This window comes from Eschrichtius robustus, chromosome 2 (assembly GCF_028021215.1).
Source record: "Eschrichtius robustus isolate mEscRob2 chromosome 2, mEscRob2.pri, whole genome shotgun sequence".
NCBI lineage: Eukaryota > Metazoa > Chordata > Mammalia > Artiodactyla > Eschrichtiidae > Eschrichtius > Eschrichtius robustus.
Window position 1 is genome coordinate 70,745,421 of NC_090825.1, and position 22,449 is coordinate 70,767,869.

Sequence of the window (22,449 nt, forward strand, 5' to 3'; positions counted from 1 at the left end):
GAAACTCAGCAGACTGAGTTACTTTAGAAGATCCTAATGTCTGGGGTGGTGTTGCCTTGTCTACTTTAATGCTTTTCCTATCACATGTTTTTTTTTTTTTGGAATGCAAGGCTTTGCAAAATGTCTCTTTAGATTTCTTTTGTGTTTTGTTTATTTTTTAAAAAATCATATCACAAAAAGCATTTCTATTTAGGTCTGTTTTTCCATTAGCCATTTGCCTTTCGCTAAAACTTTAACTGTATTCTATGCGTAAACACCCAAACACAGACACGTTCCATCACTTAAAATATTTTAAAATATTTTGTGTGTGTATGTATTATTTAAATTCTATTTTAAAAATCAATGGTAAACCAATAAATTGTTGGAATTAAGTTAAAAAAATCAAAGTCTATCTTTAAAATTCTATTGAGACATTGTGCAAAAATCAGACAGACCAATTATTAGGTAGACAATGTAGGCTACACAATCACATTTAAACTAAATTTTTAATATTTCTGAAATTCATTTTTTTCTAATACACAGTTTCTCCATGACAAAGTGAGAGGCATTAACTAGATGATATACATGTTTCTTCTATTTTTAATGAAAGATTTTATAATCTATTGAAACTAATACCTATGACTTTCTTTAATCAGAAAATTATCATGTTAGGTGAGTCTATTTCAAATTGGAAACGTGGAAGGAAAAAAAGATTTGAAGAATAAAATTTGAAATTTTGGCAACAGAATTTTAATTCGTGTTTGATAGTTCATTCCTATTTTTACAATTTTTAATCATCCTAGTAATAGCGATAATGATAGTTATTGAGTAAACATGTCCCAGGAATATTATTTCTATGATTTCAATTGAACCTTTTACCTGGATAATTTTGTACTATCATGATCATTATTCATATTATATTTCTGGTTCAGGGAAAAAATCAAGGCACTGAAAAACTACAAAACTTGCCCAACTTTACACCATAACCAAGTAGCAAAGCTAGGTTTTGAGATAAGGGAACCTGACTCCAGATTCTAAGCTCATATTCCTCTGCTATATTGCCTCATCTGTTAGGGGGCCTTACAAAATTCTAACGAAATATTTTCATCATCTAGTTTTGAAGTTTTATATGTGAAAGTCCTAAATCAGCTGACAGTAAAATATATAAAATCCAGTACATTCATGATCTGAGCTTTTATCTAAATACAAAACTAAAAGTTTGACTCCCCTTAGATTAAAGAAGGGTGTTTCATTTTCTCTTTGACTTTTCCATGTCATTTTTTGAAACTGGATTAACTTTTTCCCTGATTGAAATTATATTTCTTAATGTATTTCTACTACAGTTATTTCAAGAACAACTCTTTTTCCCCATGGTTAAGATTTTAAATAGTGTTATAGGCTGCCAGCAATCATTTACTTATCATTTATAGCCAGAGATAAGATACCTCTAAATTTTCCATTTGGTGGGTTCCTGGGTAATATAAACATAATATGGAATTCTGATTATATAGATCAACTTGACAATAAATTGGAAATAGGTATTGCTAAAGGTTAAATTTATAGGTAAACTGATGAGAAATGCAGGATATTGTAATCTATTGAACATGCCTTACCTAATAAATTTCCATGTCCTTCTTATCAAATGATTCTTAAGGGTGCTCTGTATGAAAATAATTCACCTTGTATACTATAAATGACTCATTGATTGAAAGCAGCTTTCTAATTCTCTACATATACTCAAAAATGTAAATGACCAGTGAATTTGCTTTAATTCCAGAAATTAACTAATTTGGCCTGCTTATAAAAGTTAAACTAGAATTAAAATTACGAATAATGAACACCAAACAGAAACTGTCATATCCTCCAGTGTCAATGGATCCTATAAATGCTGTTGTCAACAGCTGGTTCAAATTGCCAAAAGACCCCAGAAACAATTCAGGAAGGAATAGTTTTTAAATGGATCCACATTTGTGGAAAAAAAATGCTCTTCCTTTATAGTCACTGTTCATTTCCTGTATTGAAATATGATGTAGAAGCAACTGTAAGAAATTACGACCTGCTTAGAGGCTTTTTACTAAGCCCAACTTCCATTATGTGAAACTTCTTACATATTATAGGCATTTCAGTACAGGTTATTACTAAATATGAGATTACAATGGCAGTAGGATGTTTTAATAAGATGACAACTTTACTATTTGTCATGATATTTTCCATTAATTTACCGGAATCTTTTATGTGCCAAAGTTCCCTTCTTATGTGACAAACTCACCTGAGGTAGGAAGAAATAAACAATGATGCACTTGAAATTTCTATTGCAAAAATCTAAGAAGTTATGATAAAAATACATGTTTTAACTTATATAATCCAAATAAATCCTAAATGGTAATAATAATAACGGTGCTGAGAGTTTTTATAAAATATATAATAAAGGAATTTTTTCAACATTGAGTTCTCAACCTGTATCTTCTCTAAACAGGTTTTCTGCTTTTTAGAACTTTATGAGTGGTATAATAAAATTTGACTACAGATTTACACCTATAATAAAAATAAAATCAACTTCAACTCTTTATGAAAGTGCTACCAATATACAGTAGTTCCCCATAATGACAGAAAAATGACAGCAACAATGTTTTGGATAAACTGTCATTTCAGAGAGCAAAGGGATAAAGAAAATAATGAAGGGATCATTTAAAAAATATATTTGTTAGGATAAAAGAAAATTAAAGGGTAAAATTCCAAAGAGACTTCTCTTTGTGCTTAACATGGTAGAAATATCATTCAAATAGTTTAACCCTGCAAGGAGATTACCTGTAATTCTGCCAAGGTCACTGCCAAGTTGTATTAATGGCCATGTTCAGTACATGCCAGTCACATGAGTTAGAGCTGCCTTCTTCTTCTTTTCCTACTGCATAATGACCTCCCTCTTAATGCACACTGACAAATTGAGGTGAGTGAATATGTTTTTCCAAAATATAGATGGAAGAGTTCCATTCCTTCAACTCTCCTATTTTAATTGTACCAAACATGTGGAATGTAAAGTCTGGCAGGAAAGAGGTTTTAAATATTCCATTCTGAAAATTGAACCATTTTTGAAAATGGCACTTTGAGTCTTAAAGGGAATTATTTGTGGCTGCATTGTGAATTTTCTTTCAAATGCACATTTGCTTATATTGCTGCAAAAGCACAAAATATTTTTTAAGTGTAGGAATGACTTTTTTTTAAACATCTAGAAAATGTCATTGGAACACAGAGTTAGTAACAGAATGATTTAGTGTTCAGTAGTTAAGCTCTATTGCAGATTTGTAATTTTCACTTATCAATATTATTCATCATTTACAGAAGAAATGTGAGAGTGGAGGCATATTGGCTTCTGAATACATCTACTGACTAGAATGCAGCAGACATATTTATGTACTTAGAGTAAAAATAGATTAACACGTCTCCTTTACAGGGCTTATATTTAAATAGAATAAATCACACCCTCAAAGAATAAATGATATTCTAGCATGTTATAATAAGACCTGCTTGTAAGAGACATCTCTATTAAAAATTTACCACTTTAGTCCTGGAATACCAACTTAGTCCTGGTTTTGAGATTAGCAATATATTAAAAATATCTGGGGAATTAGCAGTTTCAAGTCTCAGTTTAATATGAGAACTTGGTGCTGATTTCTTTGTTTCACTTATATACTTTAATTCATCAAAACATTACTGAAATGACTGGGAAAGAAAGAAGACATGAAGAAGCACTCCCCCGCTTATATCAGCTGACCTGAACAATATTTTAAAACTATATTTAGAAAAAGATAAAAGAGCTGAGTACAGTGACAATTCTCCATGCCAACTTCCTCTATTACCACTTTTCTTTTTTTCATTTAGTAACTCATCTATAAAACAACGACTTTAAAAAAAAAAGAGAGAATAATTTCAGGACCTCTAGATTTTAACAGGCTGATAAGATACATAGTTGCGAGACTAGATCAGACACCAATCTACAGCTTTCACATAAGATCACTATTTCTATTTTGTTTATCTCATTTATAGTTGCACAACTCGTGGTAATGACTTGGATCACAAACCCATTACAAAGCAGTTTCTCAAATTTGAAGTCGAATACAAACAACTATTATCTAAATTACAAAAATCAGATTTAAATATATTGCTTTTAAAAAGTACATGAGTAAAAATTGGCAATACACAAAGTGCAAATAAATTCCATTCTGCAAACTTATTATAACTAGTAAATGGGCACGTGGTGATGTAACTAAAATTCATAAATAATATTTTAGCGAAATTTATAATCTTACTATGATAACTTTTACAAATATGATGTAGAATAATTTGCTATTTAAAAAAACTCCCCAAAGGCACATAGCAGAGGAAGTGGTGGAGAGAATCTGCATGATTTAATAACCTAATAATGATCTGTATTTGAAATCCAAAGCTATAGAGGCTGAAAACTGTTTAGTAGAAAATAACAAACCTACTTCTAGAAGTTTGGTTGAATGGGTACAACTTTCTAGCTATGTAACATCTCTTACTTTGCAGAGTACTGGGTAAGCCATATGTGGGTGAAAACCATCTCCTTAAGATAAAAATTCACATTTTCACATATTTACATCTTTCTACTTAGAAATAATAGCAGGAAATAAGCTAAATGCTTTATATATAATATTTAATTCTTGTTGTAATTACTTTAGTCACAATAAGGTAATAAACTGAGACACATTTTGAAAACTTTAAGTAGTGTAACTTCTCACTCCACAATGTTAACTAGTTATTTGCAACTTCAGCAAGCACTTAAAAAAAAAAAGTCATTAATTCATTCCCACTGATGAGGGGGGCACACTGATAAGAAAAAATAAAATTTAGATTTTGGTAAAAAATTGACATACTTTGGGATAAAATTCTGTTTCCTAATGACACTGTTCTCTGTGAAAGAGTTGGTTGAAAGATTCCCTCTGCCAATGGACTGGTTATTTAGAGTTATAGTGGCCTGTGTGGGAGTATTTTGTTTTCCCAGATGGATACACAAGTTCTTCAATGTTGTAAAATATTTCTTAGAAGAATATGGTTGTGCCAAGCACTTTAAAGTACTTTTAATTTACTTGTTTCTAAATCAGTTAATTTGAAAATAAATGACATTCATACATTCACAGGCTTCAACTGTCTAAATCTTAAGCATCGCATTTCTAAAAGCCAGCCCCACATGAGTTTGGCTATGCTACCGAATGCTATGGTAAATCTCTCGTTTACAAGGATTGTGAAACCTGTTTGTTTAAAAAAAAAGTCATACAGACATAATAAAATACACTGAAAATGTGTGATATTTGGCTAGTACAAAATGTTGTCTAAGGCTTAATTTAAAAATCTACAATAAAGGTTTCAACACATTTATCCATTTGATTTATGTCTAAATGTTTAACTTAATTTCAAAGGAATTAATTACTGACCACTATTAAAGTTCAGTTTTCTCTTATGTTTCAGGGAGATGAATCTGCAAATTCCTTCAGGAAATGATCCGTTGTTCATCAACATTTCAAAACTAAGAAAATTCTAGAAATTGGTAATTCTGGTATTCCCTAGTTGTATTTCAAATTTAATAATATGAATTAAAACTATTAAAATTCCACTACAAGAATTAAAAAAATAAAACTTTGAAAAGATAAAATCAAGTAGTAAATCTGCCTTTAATGACTTTAATTTGTAGGATGATGTAGGTAATTATAAAATCTATTTCCTAGACCTTCCTCCTCAAAAGGCAAAAACCAAAAACCCTTTCAATGCGAAATTTCTTGATTGTAAATATTAAAAAAAGGATAATGATTGTTAATCCTTGTTTTGTGTCTAGCACTGTTCTATTTACAGGTATTAACTCATGTAATCCTCATAACAACCTTATGGTACCATTACTGCATCCATTTCACATATGAGGAAACTTAGACAAAGAGGACTTTGCTTGCACAAGGTAAGTGTGGCTCTGGGATTGGAACCTACACAGTCTGACTCCAGCATCAACAGATTCCAACATTTTAATGAAATATGAGGTCTTACTTTGATTGTTTTAAGAGCACAACATAGGAATGGTAACTGCCAAAGTAGACAGAATGGAGGAATTTAGAGTTGGAGCAGACCCTAGAAGGCCATTGCTCTTTAGGGCTGCCATGATGTTTGGAATGCCCTTCATTTTAAAGTGGAGCAGCGAGTGAAACTTCCAGTCTCACGTACTGGCTCTGACTTTGGTGATTCCTTTGACATACATACATACATACATGCTTACATGCTTAGATATGTACATACGTATATATGTGTGTGTGTATATATATAACATATCATTAAAAACGTATACATAATGAATTTTTAAATGAAGAATATGTATTTTTTTCAATTTAAACTTTGTTCTGTTTAATTATTAGAATAATGCCAAGTCTTTGCTTTATCTTCCAGTAAACATCCACACATTTTGATATCAATCAACCTGTCTTACAAGTACTGGATATAGATTTAGTGAATTTACTCAGTGAACATCTATCTGCTAAAATTCAGCTGATTTTTCTACTAACTTTCAGCTTCTACATGCTAACATTCTATAAACCACCAATGTTAATTTCACATTCTGACTGGCCAGTTAGCTAACTTAAGGTATAAAAGTTCAATATTTAGTAAGGTATATGTCTCTATCTTATATTTTAAAATTAAAATAATAATTTATGCATTTATAGTTATGTGAATAGACTGTAATTATTTATCCTAGGTACTTGAAATTTTAAAATCTATTTTCAGCATCTCAAAAAGATTAAAGAATTCTAATTGTACTAAAATGTACGGGGGTAATTATTACTTGAAGCTTTATAATGCAACCAATACAATCAGACTCAATCTGTAGGGGATTTACATATCTATTAGAATATGAACTATCAAACTGTATTTGTATTATTAGGTTGCAACATCTCCAAAACGACAAATGGAAATTTAAATGACTAAAAGTGATTGTATATGGAAATAATTTATGCAGAATTCTTTATATTTGTTAGTAGTATAGTTGCAAACAAAAGGTTATTAGTATCTTCTTAGATAACATGATTAAAACAATTTTAGAACTATATATTGAAGTGTGTATTCAATATTCATTAGCAACAGAGTCAAACTTTATATTTAAAAAAAAATCACACGCCTTTTACTATGTATCTTATATCTCTTTTATGTAACTAAAACTTTAATTTTAAAGCTATTTCTATTAATAAATACAAGGAAAAATACATATCTAAAAGTACCAGTGGTAGAGATGGAGGCTGAGATGAAGAAAGTATATGAAACACAACGAGAGAAGAATCAGAAGAGTCAGAATCATACTCTAAAGTCAATTCCTATAAAAGAACATTCAAGGCAATGTTGAATTTATTTAAACACTGGCTTCTGGCTGCATTAACTATCATTTGAAATAAGTGTACTATACAACAAGAAAAAAATTTTAACAAGGATTTTTATCATAATTATCATATTTCCAAGTGATAATTAAAATGGTATGTATGTTGCTCTTAAGAATGCAGTGTTAAAATGTAGCTCTAGCTGAGGTGGGTACCTAATGGATAATGAGGTCTTCTAGGCTGGACTTGTACACCCTTGAACAAAAGTCAATTATCAAACACTTGTGTACTCTTGCTAGCCAAATATCTTCCATTAGGACAATTGAGAAGAAATGTTCTGCAGCTGCATAATGCCTAGACATTCAGTAAATTGACACCAATAGTAAGTTGCTATACTCAAATGAATACAGGTAATTAGAAATTGCCTGAATAAATGAAATCTATGCAAAATAAAAATGACTATCATTTCTAGATAACAGTATCATTGAAACAAATGTATCATGAAGATTGCTGGTGAAGAATAAACCTTCATCATTTGACTATCATTTTGTTTTTCTTACTCCCATCATATACCGATGCTAACTAACTAGCAATGGAACAAATAAAAGGCTTGAATTAGCTTCCATTAGATGTTGACTTAATGGGTTTACAAAAGATATAAACCCTTTCCAATATACTTGGTTCCTCATATATTTATGAAATAAGAGATCAACCTAGTCAGATGCATATCACAAAACAAAAAAAACCCAACTTACGTGAATCAGTTGGATAAAACTTAAACTCCAAACTGGGCCAATGAGATACACTATGTCTTTTAATGAATCACAAATGTGTCTTTCAACATTGTTTTATCAGCTACAACAGTATTATCTCATGATTTTCACTCATGACATAAACAAGAACCACAAAAATTCATAATTTTTACATGGTGGGCAAATCTAAGAAATATAGTATTATAATGTAAGAAAGATGCAGAATCATCATTCATCTATTACCGCATATGAAATGAAATAAGGGCTACTGATGGCAGTTTTTTTGTAGCAATATAAGAACCATGCTTTCTAATCAGAGACCGAAGTTTTAATCTATGTGACTTCTAAATTTCAGTTTCCTCAGCTGTAAAAATATGTATTAGTATACAATAAATAATATCATTACCATAGGTTCATAGAATAGTAAGCAGTAGTATTTCACAAAAGGAACTGGACGCCTACCCCAAGGAAGTATCTTTGGTTATGATCAACATCGTTCAGTCAGTCAGGTAGTATAGCAGATCTGGTGCAAAAAGTAATTTGTTAATTTAGAGATTAGAAATCCATCAGAGAGTATATCCTGAATACAAAGACTAATAAAACTTCATCTCTGTCCTCCAAAGAGCTTAAATTTTACAAAACTGGGAAAGATAATTTAAACATGAACTTTAGTACAAGGCAGAAATTAGTAGGTATACATGAAATTCTACAAAAGTCAGGCATAGGAAAGATAATTCCAAAGGGAAAGGTTTCATAGTGGTAGCACTTAATTGTTTTTCCTAAATCTCTCTCATTTGAATTAGGAACAATTATTACGCTTCATTCACTTGTTTCAATTTAATTCAACCAACATTTATGGGACATCTATTATGTGTAACAGACTTATTGAGACCAGAGAGAGCACAAAGACGAATAAGGTGCAGTCCCCAAGCCCAAGGAGTTTACAATCTAAGGTAGGTTAAGAATAACTGATATTTGTACAGGATTTCCGTTTTACAATGCTATGGTACATATATCATTTCATTAAATCCTTGAGAAGCATGGTTACTGAAGACACAAAAGTTGACATTCTTTCTACTGTGATAAGAAGAAAGGACTGCAATGAATCCTAATTGTCTTTAGTAGAGTCTTTAAGGTTTTACTTTTGTGTTTCTGAGAACACATTCTAATTTTAGTACTTAGGTGAATGGAATGACCCATTCTACGTGTGGTTTACTCTCCAAAGTGGCTCTGTATGCGGGAAGAGAGCCGAGCAGGCAGAGTGGGAGGCACCCTGCAAGGGTGTCAGTCCCAGCGCTGTCCTTGCTGAATAAACCTGAAGAGCAGACACAAACTTATAAAGCGGCTTTGGAATTCTTTCTCTGTCTTATTTCTTATTTTTACTCACCATTATTCACTTTCGGGATCTGAAAGGGTCTTGATAAATGCTATAGAGAATACTTTGAGAAACATTTTAAAATGTTTAAAATATATTCCATATTCAAGCTTATTTTCTTAAATAATCTGAAAATATTTTTATCTACTCCCCCAAATCACTTTATTTTTTAGAAAAGAATCATTAAAGTTTTTAAGACAGTACTACATGAAGTAATAAGGTGATACCTTACTTTTTAATAATTTTGGATATTTTTCCCTTATTCTTCACAGTTTCTTTTTCTAATAGAGAAGAATAAAATACCTAGTTGAGTTTATAAGTAGAGTAATTTAAAAGGCAGTGAATAAAATAATGTACTTTGTGTTGCCATGAATTTTTATTCTCTTCCTTCATATTGCTGCAATTTGAATTATGCACAAATTATGGTCCAAGTCTAGATGGTGCAGAGAAAAATCTCAAAGGAGGATTTTAAAAACCATGAAGTTAATAAAGCACCACCAACAAAAACTCTGAGTTAAATATATGGAGTACTGTTTTTAGACTCATAAAACTATGCAGCAAGGTACTCTCTTTCTGTTAACTTAATTTCAACAAATTTAGGCATTTTCTGATGATGAAATCCATTTTGTAAAACGTCTAATTCAAATAAACTCAATGCATAATCTCCACTTTCTTACATATGCAAATCACCTCACATCCAAGGCTTAGAAGAAATTCTAAATTCAAGTCCCACCAAATTTTTCTTCAATTCAATTCAATTTATGTGGAATATCCATCTACAACATGTATAAGGCACTTTCCCGGTCATATCAGGGGCCCTAAGCGAACAAGACTCCACAGAGATTATAATTCAGAGGAAGTGAGTGGCAGAATTCATTTGCTCATTCAGTAAGTATCTATTAACCATATGCCTGGCAGGCATGTGCCTAGATTCTGGGAACCTGGGCAAAACCCCTCAAATTTGACCTCGGACATTCCTGGAGAAGGCAGTGCAGTACAAGTTTATTAGGGGCCATGGAGGACAGCGGAGTGCAACTGATAAGGTATGGAGGCCGGAGCCCAAGTGCCCGAGTCCTAATGGTAGTTTAGTCAAATCCTTCTCAGGCACTCTCATCCCGGCACACATGCTTGTTACTCGCCTTCTGTTCTCTTCTTCTTGTTCAGTTATCCCTTGAGAAATTCTCTTTCTTGTACGTTCCACGTGTTAGCTGAAGATAACTAATAAAACATTTAGAGTGATGCTTATTATATATTTGAACAGAAAAAGCTATTGTAAAAGGAAATGATAAACTAAGAATACTTGCGATCTTTAAGCAGTGATCCTTAAACTCCAATAAACATTCTAATCATCTGTTGAAAGGTCTCCCCAGGAAGGTGGCGGTGGGAATTCTGCACTTTAAAGGAACACTGCATATGATTCTGAGGTCTGTATGTACTAGACTACATTGTGAAACCTAGAAATTATTTTCATTATTTCCACAAAAATTCCACCTGCCTCATCAGAGACTGCTTTCGCTAAGCATTTACTGGTGAAGGACAGTTTGGACAGTCTAATTCAGTTATTTGTTTTACAACACCTGTATGGCTTCCTGCTATTTAAAAAGAATTACTGTAAGTGTACAATGGGTTTTTGTGGGCTCATGTGAGAAGTTAACAACCATTTGAAAACTGTTTCCATGAAAAATAAATTATCTGTTTCCAATTATAGAAAAAATTGAGGGGACCAAATTATTCATAAGTGGGGGATTTGACTGTATTATTGGGTGCGTAGTGACACACCAGAGTCTCTACTCAAAAGGCAAGACATGCAGCGACAACACAAGACACATTCAAGATCTTCCTTTAAGATCCACTTCAAGTGTTTTCTCCTCTGTGAAGTATTTCTAGAATCCTCATGCAGTTCTGATTGGGCCTTTTATTTCCTGTGTTATCAGAGACTGTAGAACCAGCACGCCAGAAAAATCAAGGGGAATGTAGTTTAACACATGAAAGTCCCTATACTAAGTAATTCAAGAATGCAGGAATTCTATTCTATAATAGAAGGAGAGTATTTTTATTTTTTCAATCTCCTGCACAATATCCCAGTTCATAACAGATAGAATATTACCTATCCACTGCTACCTCATTCTAAGAGATGTCAATAACTTGGAAACTAGACTGATGCAACTAATTGTACACACTGGAAAGTTATTCTGGAAGAGAAAAACTTCTTTTTGCAGGTATGACACAGATGTAAAGCTAATGGCGACAAAGATTGCAGCTGCGAATATATGTGCTCATTTAGGAACAAGTCCAAAACTCTTTTGAGTTTTTGGTTTTTTGGTGGGAATGAATTCAGTAGTGTTCAACAAAAGACAGACTTCAGCTTTTTTCTTTGAGAACATAACAGACACATGGGATACTATGACAGATATTCATACTTCCTTACACAACTCAGTAAAGTTCTCTAGTGCATTCCACAATAAGAATGTTTAAACCTTACAGGCCTTATCACTTTATTAAATACTTTTTGCAAGTAGAAAAGAGTATAAATTTCTGTTATGTAATGGAAATAAGCTATATTTTTATGGCCAGTCCAACATTCAAATAATGAATAGAAACACCCATGAAGTACTATGTTCTGCAGGTAGGAAAAAAGCATCAGTTTCTTTTACATAATGGAAATATATTGCATTTTACAGCAGATTCAACATTCTAGCAAAGATAAGTGCCAATGAAATGAATGAAGTGCCTTCTAATTTTCTCCCACATCCCTCAAGACTGGAAAAAGAACAATCCTGCCACTTCTGTGAACAGGTGAATACATGCATGAAACTATTACTTTGTAGGTTTCTTTCTTTCTTTTTTAAATGGTGACATAGTTCTTTGGCAACCTCCTCCTAATTACCAGGAAGCCGTGCCTGCAGGCCATTAGGCTAGATTTGTCCATTCCCTGTTTCCTTTAACATTTTCCCCCTCTAGAATCATAAAGCAAAACAAAATGAACTGTTATGTGATTTTGGTGAGTTTTTTTTTTTTTTTTTTTTTTTAGAAACTGTAAATTTTTCACCTTAAAAAAATGCCATATTCCAGAGCATACCTTTCAGACACAACCTTAGGTCACGTCATGTCTGTGTGCCAACTGCAGCCCAACTGGGTTCGGTCAGACTCAGTCAGCAGAGCTGGCCTGCTCAGCAGAGCCCCGCAGCCATGATCTGGAAGCGTCAGCCTCACCACGTGGGTGACATTAAGATGATCCACAGCAATCCTGCAAGACTACATTTGAAGTAGAGCTTCCAAATTTGCTGTGGTTGGCATGACCTAATTTTGGCTTGAAAGGTACATTTTTTTCCCTCTGGGTTTTACTGACTACACATTGGAGAAAAAAAAAAAATTATGTTCTTAAAGGGATTCTTACTCTTCCCTTTCTTAAGGAAATTTAGGGAATTTAACAACTGTTGGCCTCTGGCTAACACACAAGCTAAAGTCTTCTTCCAGCTTCGCCTACATCTTGACCCCTCATGCCAAATATTTCATGCAGTCTATTTATAAAGTTCATCGCTTCCCCTGTTACTTCATCTTTAGAAATGCCAATAATTTAAAAACTGGAATGATGCAGCTGGTCTCATAAACTGGTAAAAGGAAGATTCTACAGAGGAGATAATTTCCCTTTTATAACTTAAGAAATCAATTTATTTTCTTCTCAATTTTATAGCTAGAAGGGAGGTAATCCTAATGTTCCTTATTTATACTTCACCTTAGTGTTCAAAGATGATCCAAAGTTCTGAAGATTTTGAATGTTAACAGTTCTTAACGCTGACTGCACATTTGAATCACTTGAGATACTTTCAAACATTACCGATCCCCAGACCCATCCCAGACCAATGAAATTGCAACTGTTGGAGCTGGTTCCTCAGCATTGTTATTTTTTAAAAGCTCTCCAAGAATTCGAATGTGAAGCTAGATCTGAAATCTACTCTATTAAAATCTCTTAGAAATATAGCACCCTTTTACAGGTATATTGTAGCATTATTTAATTTGGGTGTATATGTTCTTGAAATTGACTAGTCTATTTATGAGCTGATTACCACGAAAGAGCTTCTCAGCTATTGCATGATGTGAGAAAAAAACTCATCTGGATAACCTCGCTGACTCTCAACAGATTTATAAGTTGCAATCATAGAAAGCTCTGCCTTTCTGAGATAAAACAGTACTGATAAATATGCCCCTTTCCTGCAAAACCAGCATTGAGGGCTTTCGAGGGCTTAATAAAATCACTTGTTTTCATCTGGATCATACTGAATTTTTGGAGAGTTTCCAGTTGCATTAAAAAAATAAACTCACCTTATGATATTTATTGACTTGTAAATCTCTAATAATATGCTAATTGAATTCAACGCTGTATACTTAATTTACTCAAGGTGATAATTTTCTAAATGTATGTGTGATATTAATGCATTATCTATCTAAGACCAAATTCAGTACATTTTATGACTTCCAAAAAAGTCAGTCCATTAGATCAAAGTTCCCAGTCTTTCATAACGAATTTAATTCTCTACTCTAGTCACTGGGATATGATTAATCATATAGTGCAGCCCAGTTCTCCCTCCTCCCTCCCAATATGAAGCTGGGCTTATCTCATGAGGAGTCTGGTTTGTGAAAATAACATGGCCTAGAAGCTGGAATGAAAACTTTATTTACAGACTTGGAATTTTATTCCATTATAAAATTAAGACCACCATCTAACCCCCCCCCTTACATAAAATTGGATGTGGCTCATTTTACAGTAAAACTTCCTATGAAGAAATGCAACATTTTCCTATGTAACTTGTAGTACCAGTATATTTATTTCCTCTGCATGTCTTGCCTTTTCTGTCTTCTGAAGCTGGTGTGTGTGTGTGTGTGTGTGTGTGTGTGTGTGTGTTTTATGTTTGTTTGGCAATGTAGAAAGAGCACGTCCAGTTTCTTGGATTCTACATGTCTTATAAAGTCATGGCTTGCTATGTCTTATAAGCTTATTCTCTTCTTTTAGAGTACCTTTACAGAGTAATTTTAAAGTACACAAGATTTTTTCATAAGGGTATGACACCCCTAAAGTCTTTTATTTATCTATTTTTGATTTTTTTTAGAACAAGAAAAAACAGGAAAATACCAAGTGAAGTTATTTTCTAAAATTATTTTTTGTAGGAGATAAAAATTGAGTCTCCACTATATGAAGTATTCTTGGTAGCATCTCACTGTTGGTGCTCTTCTCCCTCATTCATAACTTGTTCCACATCCCCTGTCCAAACAGTGAATTGCAGGGGAGGACCTGGATGAGGCCCCCCTTCCTTTCAGCTGTGTCCAGGAAACAAGGCCTGAGTGGGTGTGGAGGAAGAACAAGCCCTTCAAGTCACCTCCAGATCTGTAACAGGGAGGTTTTCTGTCATACCAGAGAATGGAAAGGGGATTAGCTAGGCTCTTCCTACTTCCAGTACCATCCTCTTAGCTTCATTAGCTGCTCCCAATTTCAAAAGAGACTGAGGTCTTGGACAAGGCCTGGGCAGCCTCTCCAAAAAGGGAGGCAAAGTTGAGAATATGGCAGGCCATATAAAAAACTTATAAAATTCCGTTACACTTTGGAGGGGAGATGAATCAAAAAAATTCCATTTTCCAGAATACTGCCAATGATTTGACTCATCATTTAAGACTCACTTTAGGTGTCCTTTCTTCTAGTGAAGACTGACCTGACCAGTCATCTCCTGAAAAAGCTGAACATTCTATCACTTAACCATTTTACCTTCAACATACCTGTAAGATAGTGGTGATTACATGACATTCACAATTGCATCTGGCACGTTCATCTCCCTCATCAGACTGAATTCCTCAGGGACAGAGACTCCATCTTTCACTTTTGTATCCCTAACACCTAGCAAGCCACCTCCCATTAAACACTTAGTGAATGAACTGACTGATTAATTAATAAATTCTCAGTTGATGTCCAAGAGAAAGTGTTGGGGAATAGCAGTAGACGTTTTGTGTGCAGAGCCCAAGATCATTTTCAAATTATAAGCTTATTCATTTCTTTAACTTTCAGAATGCATGGAGTTGTATGACCAAGTTCAAAACTCACATTTATCTTCTTCTAAATAGTGGTTCTCACCCAGACTTCGCGTGAAAATCACCCAGATAGCTTTGAGAAATAGCAATGCCAAGACAGCAGGCCGATTTAATCCAAATCTGGCGGTGGATGGGCATGAGCATTTTTTAAAAGCTCTCTTATAGTCATTATTGAGAACCACTGCTCTAAACTAACTGTATGAAGGACACCCAATGTTTTATACGTATGACCCTGTCACTTAACATATACCCAAGATCAATTATAGCTCAGTTTTTGAACAGATTCTGTGAGAAATTGTTAGCTGATTGTAGTCCTTTGATGATCAAAATTTTTGAGAAGGCTTTCGAAATGCAATATTAAGTACATCCCAATCCACTTCCAGAAAATATTACTAATAACTGTATTTAATTATCGTTTACAGAATTAGCCAAGAGCTATGACTTCCTCCCCAGTCTTAGGGTAATCCAGGCCTCAATAGTGAATTCTTGTTTCCTATGCATTTAGAATACTTGTTGCTGTATATGGATACTAAATAAAATCTGGCGTCTTATGGAGTCTTAAGAGTGTGCTCTAGTTGGAAGGTTCCAAAGAAGAAATTCAAACAACTATAGTCAAAATCAAATTAGGTAGTACACTAACTAGCCTTAATTGTTTTGTTTGAAAGATAGGAATGAACGCAGCATTACCAGTGGCACTTAATATCGCATAAAGCACACAAAACTCCCCCTTGCCAGTGGGCACCACAAAGTGACATGGAGGCCACTTATCGTTGTAACCAATTAATTCCAAATTACACATCTAATTCTCAAATCTTCAAGTCACATTTCTACTGAAAGCATTGTTAAATACAGAGAACACAGATTATTTTGGTGTTTGCACGGTAATCCAAATGCGCATTTGATTCTCCTCAACAGTGAAATAAGGCGGAACCAAATGTAGTTACTTAAGTTCACTGTAGAAATTTGTCAAGGAATCCATGATGTAAAGATACAGTAGCTATTAATCCTGAAGTTCAAAGTGTATGCATTTGGTAATTCAGAAGTATCTGAGTCCTGTCTGACCAGCCTCTCTGTCCTCACTTCTAGTCAAGAGCATGGTAATGCTTTTATGAAAAAACAAGAAAACTGTTTATTAGAAGAAAGAAAGTTTATATTATTTCTCCTAGTAAAGTTCTAAAAGTGATCCTTTTTCTTTTTCAAAAGGCCTTTTACTGGACACAGAGATATTCAATTAAAAAATAAAAGCCATGCATTTGATGAATAAACTTGATATAACATTTCCTAGTTTTCAAATATGATGCAAGTTGTTCTAACTTGTCAGTATTCCAAATCTATCTCTGGTTTTAACGTTTTGTTATTTTTCTTTTTTAACTATAAAGAGAAAATTAAAAGGTGTGCTTGAAATAAAAATTCTCTAGAATATGCACCTGCACTAGTTAAATTAACTAACTCCTGAAACCCATTTAATATCCATGTACAAACTGTCACACAGCTTACATTCTTAAATTAAAACTCTATAAATTACTATGATTCCTACAAGTAAAGGTTAAAAATTAAAACAGCTCAAAAAGTGAGAAGCAAACTGTATGTCACTAGATGGAGACGACATAAAACTAGGCGTTCACATTTCAGTTAAAGCTAATACTATAACTGGAAAAATCTATGTTCACAAATAGTAATAAGACATTGCTTGTGAAAAGAAAATCTATCATATAGTTGATAAAATATATATATATATTTTCCCTTCCAGGTTAACAATATAGAACCATATCATGGACCAAGAACTAATTCACTTCTCTTTAAAAACCATACTAACATATCACGCAAACATAGTTATAATCATGTCATTCTGGGGTTGCTGAACACTTTTTCCCACGACGCCACACAAAATTAAGTTTCTATAGTTCAGTCATTTCCTTTTTCTTATCTCATTGCTGAGAGATTTTTGGCACAGTGGGTAAGAGAGTGAACTCTGGAGGCTATCAGTTTGAGGCTCTAGCTCTGCCATTAACAAAGTAGATGACTTTTAGGCAAGTTGTATATTTTTGTCTCAGTTTCTTCATCTGTGAAATGGGGAGAGTAATATATATAGTGCCTATATCGTTTGGTTTTGAGGAAAAAATGAGATAATGCTTGTTAATGTTCAAGCCCTTAGACCAGTGCCCAAACATACAGTAAGCTCTCAAAGAAAGTTAGCTGTGATTGTTATTGTCTAAAAATAGCTATAATAATGCTTTCAAATTAATAATACAAGCTTTTTACACATACCATAAAAGTTATTGGAATTATTAGAGACATCTTGAGTAGTGATGCTGAATAAAAGTAAAAGTGGAATTCCTAAGTCATAGTTGAAAGTATCAATTATATTTATAGAAGATCAGTCTTACTTCCAGCCACCAAGCCAGCAAGAATCGAAAACCAACTGGTCAACATATGTTGATGCAGATGGAAAAAGGCTACAACTGTCTTTAAATTCACCAAAGAAAGCTGGTGGAGAGCCTTCTGGTCACTGCAGTCTAACCTATCATTACCCGTGCAGTGAGACTCTTTGATGGGTTTCTTGTCTATGAATAATACATATTTTGGGGACAGCTTTACAAAAATAATCTTTCTTTGATCCAAAAAGACCTATGACTAAGCAAATGCAAAGAAAGAATTACCTCCCAACCACAAAGCAGGGTGGTATCCATGTCGGAAATTGAGGCAACTGGCAAAATTCAAAAGTATTTTTGAGATAAACCGGCCCCACAGTTTATATTCTAGAGAACCAGGAAAATTTCAAGCTTCGAAATGGCTCTTCCCTTAATTTTTAAAAATAAAATTAGGAAAAAGAAATCTGATTATTTATTTGTAAGGAATTATTAAATAAAAGGGCCTATTTTTTTAGAAGATCTGGTATTTAAAAGTACTTCACAGGGACTTCCCTGATGGCACAGTGGTTAGGAATCCGCCTGTCAATGCAGGGGACACGGGTTCGAGCCCTGGTCCAGAGGGACCCCACATGCCTCGGAGCAGTTGAGCCCGTGCGCCACAACTACTGAGCCTGAGCTCTAGAGCCCGTGAGCCACAGCTGCTGAGGCCCGCACGCCTAGAGCCTGTGCTCTGCAACAAGAGAAGCCCCCGCTCGCCGGAACTAGAGGGAGTCCATGCACAGCAACAAAGACCCAACACAGACAAAAATAAATAAATAAATTTATAAATAAATAAATAAAAGTATTTCACTATGCAAACCATAGTGGCAAATATTCTTTAAGTTCTGTGAATCTCCCTAAGAGGAATAAGCGTTTTTTCCCCAATGAAATTTAGAATTGTATTTACACTTTGAGTGATAAGTAGCGGATTTTAAAGATTAGTCCTTCAGGATAAGTATAATTAAGTTTGCCTATGGAGTTTCGTCTCGAAATGATCTTCTGTATATTCAGATTGTAGCAAAAGAGAAGATTCTGGTTGTTCTCCCGTCCCTGTGACTCCTTCCCCAATACCAGCAGTAGTTAGTGAGGTCAAGTCTACCATCTTGTAATGCACAATGGCTATTTTACTCTCCCAGCCCCGCTGCTGATGGCTTTGAGGGGATGAGTAAGAGGCCCCGACATCTTGCGGGGTTTGACCAAACATTCTTTTCAGTTCACTCTCTGTGATTCTTGGTATAGAATAGCCTTCTTATCCCAAGAGCAAATATTCAGGATTACCAAAACTAAACAATTCAAATACCTACAGACTAGTTAAAAACTAAAGTTATCTGACATGTAATGTCATGAATAAATTAAAATGTTGGCAAGAAAAAGTGACCTCCAGAACTGACCTTTGTCACTCATCTTAAATATATGTGCCCTGTTCCCATCATCAAAAACATAACAAAATCAACTTATGATAGACATGTATACATTACTATATTTGAAATATAATCAACAAGGATTTTTCTTTCTTCAGGTTTTAAGAAAACTTACTATAACAATCATTTGATATAACTCTAGAAGGACAATTTAGCAATTAATCTATATGATGTGACAACAGAGCCACTGAGTGCCAAGAAAATTATTTTCTTGCTAAAATCTGCAAAGTTGTTTCAAAAAGGTCTCTTTATGTGTATTGCTTGAGTTCTATATGTGGCAATATATCAGTTTCATAATCAGAAAAACGACATAAATTACATCTTAACATGTATTTCATAAATTTTCTTTATGCAGAAACCTAATAACTAATTTTCCTATATAAATATATATAATTAATGCTTAATTTGTATGTGATTATTCATCGATAGTTTCTGAATCTTTATTTTTAGTTCATATGAATTATAACTTTGATTTAAAATGTTTAATTTTCCTGAACTCTGAGTTGATCTTCATATCAAAAATCATTTTAAAAATCTACAATTAGCACTTAAGTACATTTAAAAATCTTCAACTCTGGAGATACTTAAATACCATGATCTGTACACAAAATGTAAATGTGTCCATTATCTATCTGCACGTGCATATATATGCAGTATGTACTAACTACACATAAACTTCAAATTCTGCTAACTTATTAAGTTCATTATTTCAGGAATAAATGCAAGTTTCCATTGCTCAGTTTTTCTTTACCAGTACATAAAACCAGGAAAATTGTTTTATATGAAGAAGACAACAAAACTCTGAATTTTTATTTAGAACCTTTGATAGGAATAGAGACACTTTAGCAAGTAAAAATTAAGTGCAGAAATATTTACCTATTATGCTTTTAAAATGTGAATATCTACAAAGGAGAAATGTTACATTACTTGGAGAATACAGTTTATCAAATGTCTTTATACAGAATAAGAGTGTATTTGATAGTTTAACTGCTTTTGATTTAATTTAATGATATCAAAGACTTAAGGAAATCAATACTATCTGTCAAGTCAAATAACTGATACTAAATAGTATATCACAATATTTTAAAAAATAAATCCTTGAGTTGAGTAGGAAAGTAGGCTTGTTTTTAGTATATGTAATTTAATGATTATAAAATAAATTTTGTAATTGGAAATTTGATTTTTCATAAAAATCTTTGGTTTATTTTAAACATTCCTATAAAAATCTACTCTTAAATTTAAAAACAATACATTCTGTCCATCATTATAGATGTTTGTGAACTTTTAAATTTTTATTTTTAATGAAAAGTAAATATTTGGTCAAAAATATGTTTGGAAGAAAGCTTTTGGGCCTTTGAATATTATAAAAGTTTCTTAGAAATCTCTTTAAGGCTGAGTACAATAAAACTAGGGCAACGCATATATTCTCAGTTACTCTTAAAAAAAACCTGTAAAAGTGACTATAGTGGCATGTTCTGACACATTCTTTTCATAAACTGAACCCTGTTAGTGACAGCAGAACAGATTGTGTGCATCTGCTGGGAATGAGCCAGATGACAGTGGAAAAACGCACATGGATACCTTGGCACAGCAAATAAAAAATGGAGAAAAAAAAAGACCTGGAAGAGAAAGTGCTCAACTTTAATTGAAACATTCTTTCCAACATGATGAACTTCATCCAACCTCCTCTTATAGCCTGTCAATTTAACATATAAGAATGTGTTTTAAAAGGGAGGGTCCTTTGTAAATTAGAACTGTTTGTCCTCTCCTTGCACTAAATATTGACTCAGGTTTTGGATTATTTCTTCAAATTATAGCAAATATAATAAGCATTAGGGTAGAAAAAGAGGCCAAACCACTCTACCACAGTCTGGTAAGAGAATGCTAAACTTCTAAAAACCTTTTCAGGTTCAAGTCAAATTTTAAATATCTGGGTTAAGTTCTGAATTATATGGGTAGTATATTGCCAAGTGCTAGGGATATCACACTTTAAACATTCTGCAAATGTGACTATTATAAATGCTGCTTGCACTCAACAGTCCTACAATATTTGATTTTATGCTGATCTACCACAGCATTGTTTAAACAGTTGGCTCAAGAGCGCTAGAGAGGTCCATACATAAAAACAAATGTGCTTCTATAAATCATATCAGGAAGTTCTCTTGGATGCTCTGATTACAATGAAAATTTATTCTATACAGTATACAATGCAAATTTTAAACTGGAGACGAAGTTGTTTAATAGATTAGTAGTCTGACTGAAGCAGCTGCAGTCAAAAAAAAAAAAATCTGGTGATTAACAGCCATTTTCCAGTAATCATAACCCTGGAAAGGGCTACTAAGCAGGGGGAGGGGGTTGCAGATGGGAATAATTCTCTAAGCCCATGTGCCTTAGAGGGCTCCATCATCTTCATGCAGACTTATTATTACTATTATTATTATTTTTAAATTAAAGCTTTTAGAGGCATCCTTGATTGCAGTGTTGGGAGCTGTCCATGCTGTTTTACCATAGGGAAGTCCACTCTGCAAGTATTCCTTGCACTGAGCACTCTTTAGCCAGGCATTAAAACAGGGCTAGAAAAGAAAGCCAAAATGCAAGGTGCACACTGGAGGGGTGTTATTCAAGAGCCTGAGAATAACTTCAAGTGGTTGCAACTCCACAGGCTGTCTAAATGGGGCAGGCCTCATCGACACTACCTGTCATCCAAAATATGAATTTTTTTTTGAGAAATTAAGTGACTATAAAAGCTGAACAAAAAAGTGGTAAGCAGACTCTGAGACCAGATTTATTCCCATTTTCATCCACATCTTACCTAAATTTGTTTATTTGTGTTATCAAAAGGTGTAATCCTCAGGTAAATTTCTGCATTTTCTGTACCACTTTATATTTCTTCTCACATAAAGAAAATACCCAGATTAAGATAAGTTCATTTGTTCGTCATCTCAAAGTTGACAAACTATAATTAAAATGAACAATCCCTCAAATCTGGGGAAAAAAGGATGATAGAAGTGTCTTTTACTTATTTTTTAACTATTCCAATAAAAATGCATTTTATCTTTACAAGTA

General features: G+C 33.4%; 1 protein-coding gene across 9 annotated transcripts in view; it reads right to left on the reverse strand.

Moving 5' to 3' along the window:
* Nucleotides 1-22,449, reverse strand: part of MEF2C (myocyte enhancer factor 2C) — a 144,338-nt gene that overhangs the window by 110,564 nt on the left and 11,325 nt on the right. Inside the window, exon 1 of one of the 9 annotated variants that reach the window (XM_068535623.1) lies at nt 8,561-8,579. The exons of the other annotated variants lie outside the window; for them this stretch is intronic. The gene's annotated coding sequence lies outside the window, so the exon portion shown is untranslated. Of the gene's footprint in view, nt 1-8,560; nt 8,580-22,449 lie in introns of those variants that run through there. 9 annotated transcript variants of the gene reach the window in all.